Raw genomic sequence first — 12,234 nt, 5'->3', positions numbered from 1 at the left:
TACAACAACAAAGGAGCTTAACAGCAAAATATTTACCTTCACATTTTATTTTAATGGATGTTGATGTTACTAATATATACCTTATTTTTAAATGGGGTAGAGTAAATTCCCATCAAAATATGCATTTATATGCTCTTAAATCTCCAAATATGCAAGGCATATGCATTTATGAAAAACATGAGAAATATGCAGCATATATATGCATATGCATTTTGCATATAATCCAGTCTTTAATCATAACATCTATTAAAGAATCCACTCTCTAAAATCTCTTGATGACTTGAGCAACCGAGGTACTTAATAAATTTTTGTAGCACGAAGTTTGTCAGATCTATATATCTTCATGTTTATCCAATTAATCGTGCTACATATTTAGTCTCCTTTTAGTTTAATACAACGATTTCAGCGATTATTCAGCTCCTTTATGCCATCCTAATAGTGCGATTCTACACTTATTTCTTCGTTCGAGCTATCTCTTCAGATTTTGTAACACATAATAATCAGATCAGGAAAATAAGCCGCATCAGAAATCAGTTCGAAGCAAAACTCAAGCATTTTTGGAAATTATAGCGTCTTGGAGAAACAACTTTTTTCTTCAGCATATATCGTTTCTAACTGAGTTTCTGCTTTAGTTTGTCCAGTAACGCACAATAATATTGGCTGTTCATAGTTATAGTCTAAGAGCTAGTGAACCCTCCGACTAACGGTCTTCCTGTAAGGCTACAAATTTGTATAGTGATAATTCATCGCACACCAAGGCTAAAAACCATGACCTGGCAGGTATCAGCCCTGCACGTCTATCTACCAGGTGAATCAAAAAGTGCATAGTTTAGGGGAAAATAAACTTTCTCCTGTAAAGTTTAAATTTAAGTGTGTGTTTAAGTACCTATGTCATTTAGAAGAAATGTGTACAATGACAGGCGATTCTGAACAGCATAAGACCTTGCCAGGCGAGGGAAAAAATTACAGTTTTTTCCTAAAATTATTTTTTTTGCATCGAACAAAGTTTTTTTGGGTTTTTTGAATCATTTGAAACCGAAAAGGTCTTTAGTGACTTTTCTTTTAGGTTAATAGTTTTTGACATATAAGTGATTAAAAAATTTGACTAGTCAAACCCCGATCAGCTATTAAAATGAAGTAATTTGTTGGATTAGGTTTAATAAAAGGTAATTTTTTAATTTTATTGTTTATTATTTTTATATTCACTCATTTATAACCATACTCCGGTGCAAATATTCCTCTTCGTTTCGTTATGGTTCAATTCAGTCTTCTTGTAAAGCCTCTTTGACAAGGAATAGATTCCGAAACATCATATGTCAGAGGATGGCAAGAGACTCGAATTGAATCAAAACGAAACGATTATTTTCTTTTTGTCATACTTTACTCGGTTTTAGAGTACAAAATGACCAGGTTTCATATAAGTAATCTGCGACGCATTATTGGAGTGTTCTCCTAGCGGCGCCGCTTGGTACTAGTGTATCCCGGTTAACAGATTACTTGGACGTGGCCGAAATTATTTTTCACTCATTTATTTTTATATTGCCGTAATTACAATAAAAAAAATAGTGTTTATTCTCACATGTTGAGGCATTATAGCATTTAGAGTTGCACAATACGTTAGACCTTTTACAATTACATAATTTTGAAGAGCATTTGTTATTGCTGTAGCATTTTATAAAGCCTTGTGCTCCAAATTTAGAATCTTTTGTACTAATTTCTTTTAGAGGCAGCTTAATGTCTGGAACAAAGGAAATGCGATTGAAGATCTTCATGCCCAGGCTAATGCTGTAAAGCAATTAAGTGAAAAAAAAATTCCTCCAATTTCTATCGAAAACAGTGTAACAATACCTATCCCCAGCTTTGATAGAGCCAAAGGAGGTGCTTGAAATATTTTGGGTATCATACAAGATAAAACAATTGACGGTTTAAATAGAGTTGGTACGAAATAAGGAACAATAAACACACTTTTTTCAAGAAATCACATAAGAGAATGCAAAGAGAATTTCCTTAATTTCGAAGATGTTCCAGACGTTAAGCTCTCACTGTCTCTAAGAGAAATTAGTACAAAAGATTCTAAATTTAGAGGACAAGGCTTTATAAAATGCTACAGCATTTTATGTCCAAGTGTAAAAGGTCCAACGTATTGTGCAGCTCTAATTGCCATAATGCCTCAACATGTGAGAATAAACACTAATATTTTTCATTTTAAATATGGCAATATAAAAATAATAAACATTAAAATTAAACAATGACGTTTTATTAAACCTAATCTAACAAATTACGGCATTTTAATAGCTGATCGGGGTTTGACTAGTCAAAGGCCGAAACTGTAATTTATTTCGGGCTTTGACTAAGACCGTCAGTCAGACCTGAGGATTTCCTAGTCAAACCTAGGAGTCGGGCTTTGACTATAACACATACACTGGACACTAACTACACACAATTATTAAAGATATGTTAAAAAGAGATTGAATAGCCTTTATCCTTTAGTTTTGGTCCATAATTAATATACTACTTATCATTCTCATCCCAGTATTCGCTAGATTGCTGAACTATATCAAAAAATAGTTCCATATTTCTTTGTTTATATCAAACGGTTTATATGTACGTACTTGTAACAAGAGTTCAACATTGTATATGGGCGCTAGTATTTGACATACCTCTGAAGCATTTACTGGAAATCCGTTTTATAATTTATGTCCTTTGTTCAATTCGGTGATTGACATGGAAAATATAACTTAAATAGCAATTTTTAGTTGAAATTTAATTGAAGGATTTTAATTTACAAATACTCGTTTGAAAGGTATTTAAAAACACTTTCATTTGCCGGTCTCTACAGTTTTTTCTTCGTTTAGTAAAATTTTGACAATTAGTTAAAAATCATCAAAGTTTTCTTTTCGTTCTTCTTAACCTACCAAACACAACTTACCTTTTGCGGTTTTGTAAATTATTTCTTTAGAAAGCTGTCATTATAACAAGAAAAATGAGATTTTGTGTGCTAAAATCTGTCTACCGGGCTCATATATTTCTTCAAATATAGTGTAAAAAGGGGCATATCTCAGGCCCAGAGGCATCTACAATCTACGGGGCTAAAAAATATCTACAGGCTACTTTTTTAAGGTACAATAATGATCTAAAATTTGATAAAAATCCGCGGAATCCCCCCCTACAAAAATGGCAGAAAAGTAAAAATATTGCACAAATGTAAGCTAAAACTAAGGTTCGTATTATTACAAAAATTAGTATCAAGCTAACCTGGTTTTTATACTTCCAGTCGGTACACAATTACTTTTTAATTCAGAGAAAAATTTTTGGAAATTAAAGATACTATTTGGTTGTTTGTTACTTTGAAATAACACTGTTAATCCCATTTAGAAATATTATGCTGTATCATCAAATTTTAACGAGGATGTTTTGAAAGAGGAAGAGATAAGTACATTAGCAAAACGTGAATATTTTGCCTCATAAAATAGCTATTTGCAATACTAATGTGAAAACTTTTTTCACGTTATTTTTAGATCGAAATACTTCCTGATCGAGTTATACTAAAATCACAATAAAGATGCACTAGAAATAAACAAAGCAAAACACGTTAAATGTTACGAGGAGCACTCCTGCATCATGATTTACAATGTATAAAATTTGTAAATCATAATTTGGGATTTACAATGTATATACATTGTAAATTATGAGTTGGGAGCGTAACATTCAACGTGTTTTGGTTTGTTTATTTCTAGTGCATTTTTAAATTGTGATTGTAGTATAGTTCGAACTAACCTATTGCTTAAAGTTCAATAATGTCAGCGTGATGGATACATAAGAGCACTTGGTATTTTTTCATGTGATTTTTTAAAGAAATATTTGAATACATATTTTAATATGTATCTAATAATTTTTTCAAATATAATGTGCTTATGGCATAAGCTATCGTAACTATTCTTACTTTTATTATTTTATTACGATTTAAACTCTCAGTATGATTAAGTGTCAATTAATAATACTTGTCATGCTAATCATCAGCTCAGCTTCCCTAATTGCATTTATCCATCTTGAGTCATATCAATTTCAATCCTCTTTACCCTCTTGTCCTGTCCAATTGTCTTCCTCCAGGTCTTCTTTGGTCTTCCTCTCCTACATCTTCCATCCTTTTAGGAACTGCCATGGCCAAGCTAATCAATGCCATTTCTGTCACATGCATTTGTTAATCCTCTTTTTATCTGAACACCTTTTTCATCCTAGCTGGTGATCCTAGGCAGTTTTATACAATGTGTCTTCTAAGTTTATTGGAATTTTGTCCTAATTATATTTCATGCAGCACTGCTATTTTTAGTAGTGCTTTTCTTTTGGCTTTCTCCAGCATCCTACTGTATTTTTTGATATTAACCACTTGTTGCCATACCGATGCCGCCTAGAGTACAGTGCCGGTCAAAAAATCTTTATAAAGTGAATAAAACGCATAAGTCAGGATAATCGTTATTTTAATTTTACTAATTCATACTTTACAAGGATATTTAGGGAGAGATAAGAAAAGAGAAGAAATGAAAATAAAGAGAAGAGTCAGGCAAGGCTGCATACTATCACCTCTATTATTTGACGCTTATTCTGAAGAGGTAATTCGATAAACTCTTGGAAGATGAAACCGTCGGCATAAGAGTAAATGGAGTCTTAGTTAACAACATCAGATATGCAGATGATACAGTAATAATAGCCAATAATTTACAAGACCTGAAAAGACTCATGAATAACATAGTAAGGTGTAGTAGGGAGTACGGACTTTCTCTCAACATCAGAAAGACAAAGTTTAAGAAAATTAGTAAAAAGAACCACAATACTAACGAAATCTTGATAGTTGAGAGCCAGCAGATCGAAAGAGAAAAAAGTACACTTATCTAGAAACACTTATAACAGAAAATAATGACTACACTGCAGAAATCAAAGTCAGAATCGAAAAAGCACGTTCTAATTTTATAAAAATGAAAAAGGTCCTATGTAGCAAAGATTTAACATGAGCTTTTAAAGCACGCCTAACAAAATGTTACGTATACAGTGTACTATACTATGGAGTGGAATTATGGACGTTAAATCTAGAGACAATGAGACAACTTAACGCCTTTGAAATGTGGACCTATAGAAGAATTATGAGGGTTTCTTGGGTATATAGAGTTACGAACAATGAAGTACTGAGAAGAATAGGTAAAGAGAAGGAAGTTGAACTAACAATTAAAGAAAGAAAGCTACAGTATCTCGGGCATGTGATGCGGGGCAAGAAGTATGGCATCCTCCGACTCATAATGCAAGGAAAGGTAGTTGTCAGAAGACGAATTTCATGGCTGATAAACCTAAGAGAATGGTTTGGATGCAGCTCAAAACAACTATTTAGAGCTACTGCCTCAAAAATTAAAATAGCTATGATGATTGCCAACCTCCTGTGCGGAGATGGCACCTGAAGAAAAAGATGAAGGATATTTAATTTTGGGTTCTGTGGCAGTTATGGAATGGTTCAACATTACTACACGCCTGATGATGCTGTCAGTCTTGATGGTGTTTTTTAGGAACCAGAACTAGCTTTTGTGTCCGGAACATTCCCATAAGACTACGACGCATCCGACCGTTTCAATTGATCAGTTGAGTCTATTGCAACACCAATATCACGTGTTATGGTAATTAGAGACTCCCCTATTTCAATTAGCGTTGAAGCACGAACTTTCTCTTCATTTGTGAGTTCCTTTCGCATTTATAGATTTTACTTCAATTGTTCAAAAAGTTTCACATTAACTACTTGTATAAAGCCAACTGTATGTACAATACAAACACACAGAATAAACTAAAGAAAATAACTTGGTCAGTAAACTACAGATACCTGCCGACGCAAGGACGTCATCACTTCTCCCCTCAAACGCTAAACAGGCTCTGACAGAACTCATACAATTTTTCTTCGAATTTAGTGATTTATTTGGCAATGTAAATATTTTCTTGCCGGCATTCGTCCCGAGCGTTAACAAAGTGTCAAAGCAAAATCGACCGACCTGCTTGTGGTGGCGGTTGCTTGAATCTTTGTAAGGACGCTTTATTGTATGTTTTTAATGGGACAATTAAAAAAATGCCATATCACGTTATTTGTTTTGTTGTTCACTGTAAAATTACGTGGAAAACTAGTGATGTGAAATACTTTTATTTTCCTCGTTCCCAAAAAAAAAATAGATCAAAGAATAAAATTAATTAACGCTGCCTGTTACAAGGACGAAGTGAGGTTGTCTTTTTCTATATATACAAAGGATGTGGCAATATACACATGATATAATAATAATATTTACGTTTTTATAAGTTTTGTACATATTACATATACTTTTTAGCTCTGATAAATCCTAATTTACTCCAAAAAGTACGGATACGGTATGTCCTATGTCCTATATAACCTCACTATCGTAAATTATGTCAATAAATCTTTATTAACGACAAAAAATATTTTTGTTGAACTATAAATGACATTATAAAAGAATAACTAATGCACTCTAACAATTTTTATTCGTTTATTATCACTAGAAAATAAAATATTCAAGTTTAACAAAATAATCCCATAAGAGTCAATACTAAAACGTCCTTACAAAACTGACCTCGTGTCACGTGACTGTAAATTTCTGTAAATAGATGGGAGACGCACGGAGTCAATTTTGTACAGTAGAATGGACCACTTCCACAAAATTTATCTTTTTGGCAGCCTTTGGTCATCTCTTGTTAGGCATAGTGGCATAATCCTTGTCAGCAGCGCAGTCGTCTCACTGTTATGTAAACTAAAAACTACAATTCTAAATAAACAATAAAAATAACCATTTATAGCAGAGATGCATGCATTATATTTTTTCAACGGCCGTGCTAAAAGAGCCACTTTCACGCATGCACTTCGTTTCCGAAAGTTGCACTTTCCCGCACGGCGTGCGGGAAAGTAAAATACCTTGTAATATGGCATTATAATATATTATAATACATGCAATAAACTAATATTTAGATATTATTTTCTAATTTATTTCAAATTTATCTTATTGTGTTCATGTTTTAATGAAATTAGCGCGATAATAATTCGATGAAATAAAATTATTTTGACAGAATATTTAAAAGTCATATCAGTAGACAATTACAATGGTTTTGAATCGTCGTCATGGAAACCAATATCGTCGTCGTGGTAACCCATTATATTGAAAGTTTGGTTTTGACAACCTTGTCAAAGAATTAATTTGTATATTTTCACTTCTAAATAAAAATTGATATAACTATTTTTTTGTGGTTTTTTCCAAACGTACGGCCTTAGAAAAAATATTGTTCCTAACTCATGCGTAAAGTGTCTTCCCCGCACTCGACTGCTTGCCCAAACTCCGCTCTCACGTTTTTCGGGTCAACTGCAGTATCGTGCGTGAAAATATGACTTTCCGCACTAGTTAGGAAAATAACTATTTTACATTTCCGATCCTTTGTTTTCTCATTCTACTATTTCCATTTATTGTGAAGAAAGGTATACTCTTTTTCATTGTTATTATTCAAATTAAACATAGTTTTGTTTGTTCACACGTTATTACAATCAGAAAATGCAGAAACATATTTCTTAGCAGTTAAGCAGTACCTTCTTTGGCAGTTTTGATGATATTTCAAAAGTAATCGATACGAACATGACGAAAAATCCACACGATTCCTGTTAGAAAAATAAATAATAAAATCGGTCACGTAGTCATAGCGCGAGTTGTGTAAGACGTAATTTTTCTATAAATTGGTTTGTTTCTTGGTTTCTTGGTTTGCCTGATTGTCTCATTTCTTATTTTTTTATTCTTTCTATTTTTTGATAGTAGGTATCTCTTCCAATAACTAATTTATACTTCGTTCAATCACTGTATAAGTAATTCTGACTATTCGTTGGCGTTTTGATACTTCTTTGAAAGGTCATATTTTGCGCTGACGTCCCATATTTTTTCTGCGGATTGGTGATTTATTAGATCTCTTGCTATTTTGACCACACGGGTCTCCTCGATTCTACTTAGGTGGTTATTATATTCTTTGTTCTAAAGCAGTGGTCAGCCAGCATTCTCTGACTTTATTTTCCTTGATATCGTTTTTCTTACTTAAAATATCTTAATATTTTTAGAACATTCTCCATATTCATCACTAACATCTCCAAGATTTTGTGAAAGAAGTCATGTTAAGAGACATGTTGGAGCACAAATCACTGTACACTTTCAGTAGATTGTATGTAGAACAACAAAGTTTCTTTATTATTTTTCAAGAAGTTTTTAACCAAATTTTTGTAACGTATGCATGGCTCTTTTTAAGTGATAGTCGGTTATCGAAATTATTATCTTTTATCAAATCTCGGATATTTGTGGACATAAAAATATTCGTTTCTAGGTCCTTTCTTTTAAGATAACCTTTCTTTTAAGGCCATCGGTACATAATTCGCAAATATTTTACGGCTATCCCTACTTTTTCTGGCTTTACTCGGCTAATTACGTGTAGTAAATTTCACACTGTTATGGAAATGTAAACATTACTAGAATGTCATTCTACTTGAAAATGTCATCATTAACTTAAAGAGAGGGCTTTTGAATGGATAACTGTTATTTGTATAATTGCAAATTATTAATTCAGTTAATAAATGTGATAATTTTTTCACTAACTATGTGTTCAGTGATTGTAATAATTTATATCTACAACAAAAACTAATACGCAATTGAGAAAAGAGGACAAGTGTTAAAGTGATTTTTTAATAATATATTGTTACTATGGAACGCTTACAATTTTGAACATCTTTAACAACAAAATACTTGGATCACAGAATATATTATCTTGATGTATTCTTTGCTTGGATCTTCCACAAATAATACACAATAAATAACTTTTTATTAAGTTCACGTCTTAAATTAATTAATTATCAAATACACTGTATATCAATATTATTTAATCAACAACTCAAAATATCCCCGATGCCATGTTAAATATTTAAAGTTGTCACTGATTGTCACTGTCTGACTGACAATATGCTGATAATATTCTATTCGACTAAGTGCGTTGTCGAATAGACAAAGATAGATTTATAAAATATTACCACGGACATTATGTTCACTTTTTTCGAATCCTGAAAAACCAAAAAATATTTTTGAAAAATTTAAATGCAGAATGAAAGACTAAATTATTACCGAGGGCCGAGAGTCCCTTGGAATAAATAAAAAGTTTATTTTGAATGAGATATTTGAAATTAAAAATCACACTAAATTTTCTCTTAGTTTTTCACCCCTGTAACTTATTAAAATAAACATTATAGAGGTTCACAGGGACTTTCGGCCCTCGCTAATAACGTAGTCTTTCGTTCCGAGTTTAAATTTTTCAAAAATACTTACTAGTTTTTTCAGGGATCGAAAAAAAATGAATCCCCATTTGAATAGCATTGCAGCCGAAAATACGTACCCATCCCCTTAAGTATAAATCACGTTACCTATTCTTGTTTATAGCTTGTGTGACAAGTGTGTCAAGTGACCTACAAGACCCATAAGCATAGTTTCTCACGAAGTGGCAGCATAGAAAATGTCCTTTATACTTTGACAAGTGTATTAAATTTTTAAAATTATTCTGAAATTATTTATAGATACGGAAGAAAACTAAACAAAAATGACTACCTAAACAAAACAAACAATATTTTATTTAACGCTGAAGGAGAAAAAACTAATATACTTAATGAACGCAATACAAATATAACACAACAAAGCCAATCAGGAAACCATCCTACACACACCTACACAAATAGAAATACAACTTCTTCGCGCAAAGTTCTGCTTTATATGAGAGAAAACAAGCATTTCCTCAATATTGCAAGAGTTAAATTGCTAGTAGGAGTAAAAGTGAGATTATTCGTGTTTCGCACGTGAAGGTAAAAAAGACAAAATGAACTAACTAAATAAAAAACCTGGAGTTGTCTGTGTTGTTTCTAATTTTAAATAAGAGTCGCAAAGTCAATAATATTGTGCATTTTTATCAAAGTAAGAATAATGTTTGCTTAATTAAGTTATTTTTTAAATTAATTCGCTGTGACCTGGAATTATTTTTTGCTGACGTTTCGTTTGCCAATAACGTCGTCGGCAGATTTTATCAAATCAAATGTCACGATGCAGTAATGATAGTCTCTCGCTTCAAGTCATTTTTAATTTTGTCAAAATACAAGAGAACTAATCAAATCTAAACCAATCAAATTGGCATAGCGCGGAGCAAATTATAGTCTAAGAGCTAGTGAACCCTCCGACTCACGGTCTCCCTGTAAGGCTACAAATTTGTATAGCCATAATTCATAGCACACCAAGGCTAAAAACCATGACCAGGCAGGCATAAGCCCTGCACGTGTATCTACCAGGTGAATCAAAAAGTGCAGAGTTTTTAGATACCATAAACTTTCTCATGTAAAGTTTAAATTTAAGTATGTGTTTGAGTAAGTCATTTAGAAGAAATGTGTATTTATTTTTTTTTGCATCGAACAAAGTTTTTTTAGGATTTTTGAATCATTCCAAACAGAAAAGGCCTTTAGTGGCTTTTCTCTTAGGTTAATAGTTTTTGACATATAAGTGATTAAAAATTGCGAAATCCGCCATTTTTACTCAAAAACTATGTGAAAAACTAAAAATTTCAATATTGCCAAGGTAGGTAGATATTCTTTAAACATCGATTGATGAAATCCCGAAGAGTTTTTTCCAATAAAATATCGAAAACCCCTTTGTTTTTTAATTGCTAATCAAACGGGCTCTACACTGTAGTATAAGTGAGGACGTTTGAGTTTGCAAAAATTCATTATCTCAAAATGGGCAAAGGACATCGCACACATCTTATGGAAAATATAATGTCACTCAAATTCAATAAAATTTATACGAATAGATTCGTTTTAAATTAACGGTCAAATCTTATCATTGCGCCAACTCTTAATTATGATTAATTACGGCGCAAATTGCAATTAAAGTTTATCGAAATCACATTTTTTGAGTCAGTAAAAGTGTCAGTTACAATTACTATTGCTCTGGGTGCTATTCACAAGAACTTAAACCCCGCTGGGTCTAAGCGGATTAGTGAAACTAATCCGCTGATTTATGGAGTACCGACAATTTGGGTATTTTAAAATATTTTTTCTCTCTCTAACTTATGTACGTACCCATTTGATTTCAGATTTATTTATATCAATTTCTGCTCTTATTATTGAAAATATAGAGTTGGCGCAATGATAAGATTTGACCGTTAATTTAAAACGCATCTATTCGTATAAATTTTATTGTATTTGAGTGACATTATATTTTCCATAAGATGTGTGCGATGTCCTTTGAAGAGAAATCCTCAGACAGGTCGATTTGTATTTTTAAATTAGGACTTTTTGGCGTATATATAATATTAATGACGTCATACATCTGGGCGTGATGACGTAATCAATGATTTTTTTAAATGAGAGTAGGGTAGTGTGGTAGCTCATTTGAAAGGTTATTTAATTCTCTATTCAGCAATATAAACAATAACATAATTATTTATACAGGGTAAACAAAAATAATTTTACACTTACACAAAAAGAAGAAAAAGTTTTTGCACAACTTGTATAAACAATTATGTTAGCGTTTATATTACTGAATAGAGAATTAAATAACCTTTCAAATGAGCAATCACACGATCCCTACTCCTATTCAAAAAAATCATCGATTACGTCATCACGCCCAGATGGATGACGTCACTAGTATTATATATATATATATATATATATATATATATATATATATATATATATATATATATATATATGCCAAAAAGTCCTAATTTAAAAATAAAAATCAACCTGTCTGAGGATTTCTCTTCAAATTTGAATATTCTCGAGATAATGAATTCATGCAAACTCAAACGTCCTCGCTTATACTACAGTGTCCCGCCTGCTTGATTAGCAATTAAAAAACAAAGGGGTTTTCGATATTGTATTGCAAAAAACTCTTCGGGATTTCATCAATCGATGTTTAAAGGATATCTACCTACCTTGGCAACATTGAAATTTTCAGTTTTTCACATAGTTTTTGAGTTAAAAATGGCCGATTTCGCAATTTTTACATTTTTAATCGCTTATATTATGTCAAAAACTATTAACCTAAGAGAAAAGTCACTTTCGGTCCTCGCTAATAACGTAATCTTTCATTCTGCATTTAAATTTTTCAAAAATACTTACTAGTTTTCTCAGGACTCGAA

This window comes from Diabrotica virgifera, chromosome 3 (genome assembly GCF_917563875.1).
Source record: "Diabrotica virgifera virgifera chromosome 3, PGI_DIABVI_V3a".
Classification (NCBI taxonomy): domain Eukaryota; kingdom Metazoa; phylum Arthropoda; class Insecta; order Coleoptera; family Chrysomelidae; genus Diabrotica; species Diabrotica virgifera.
The sequence above is the reverse complement of the archived record's forward strand: the minus strand, read 5'-3'. Positions refer to the sequence as shown.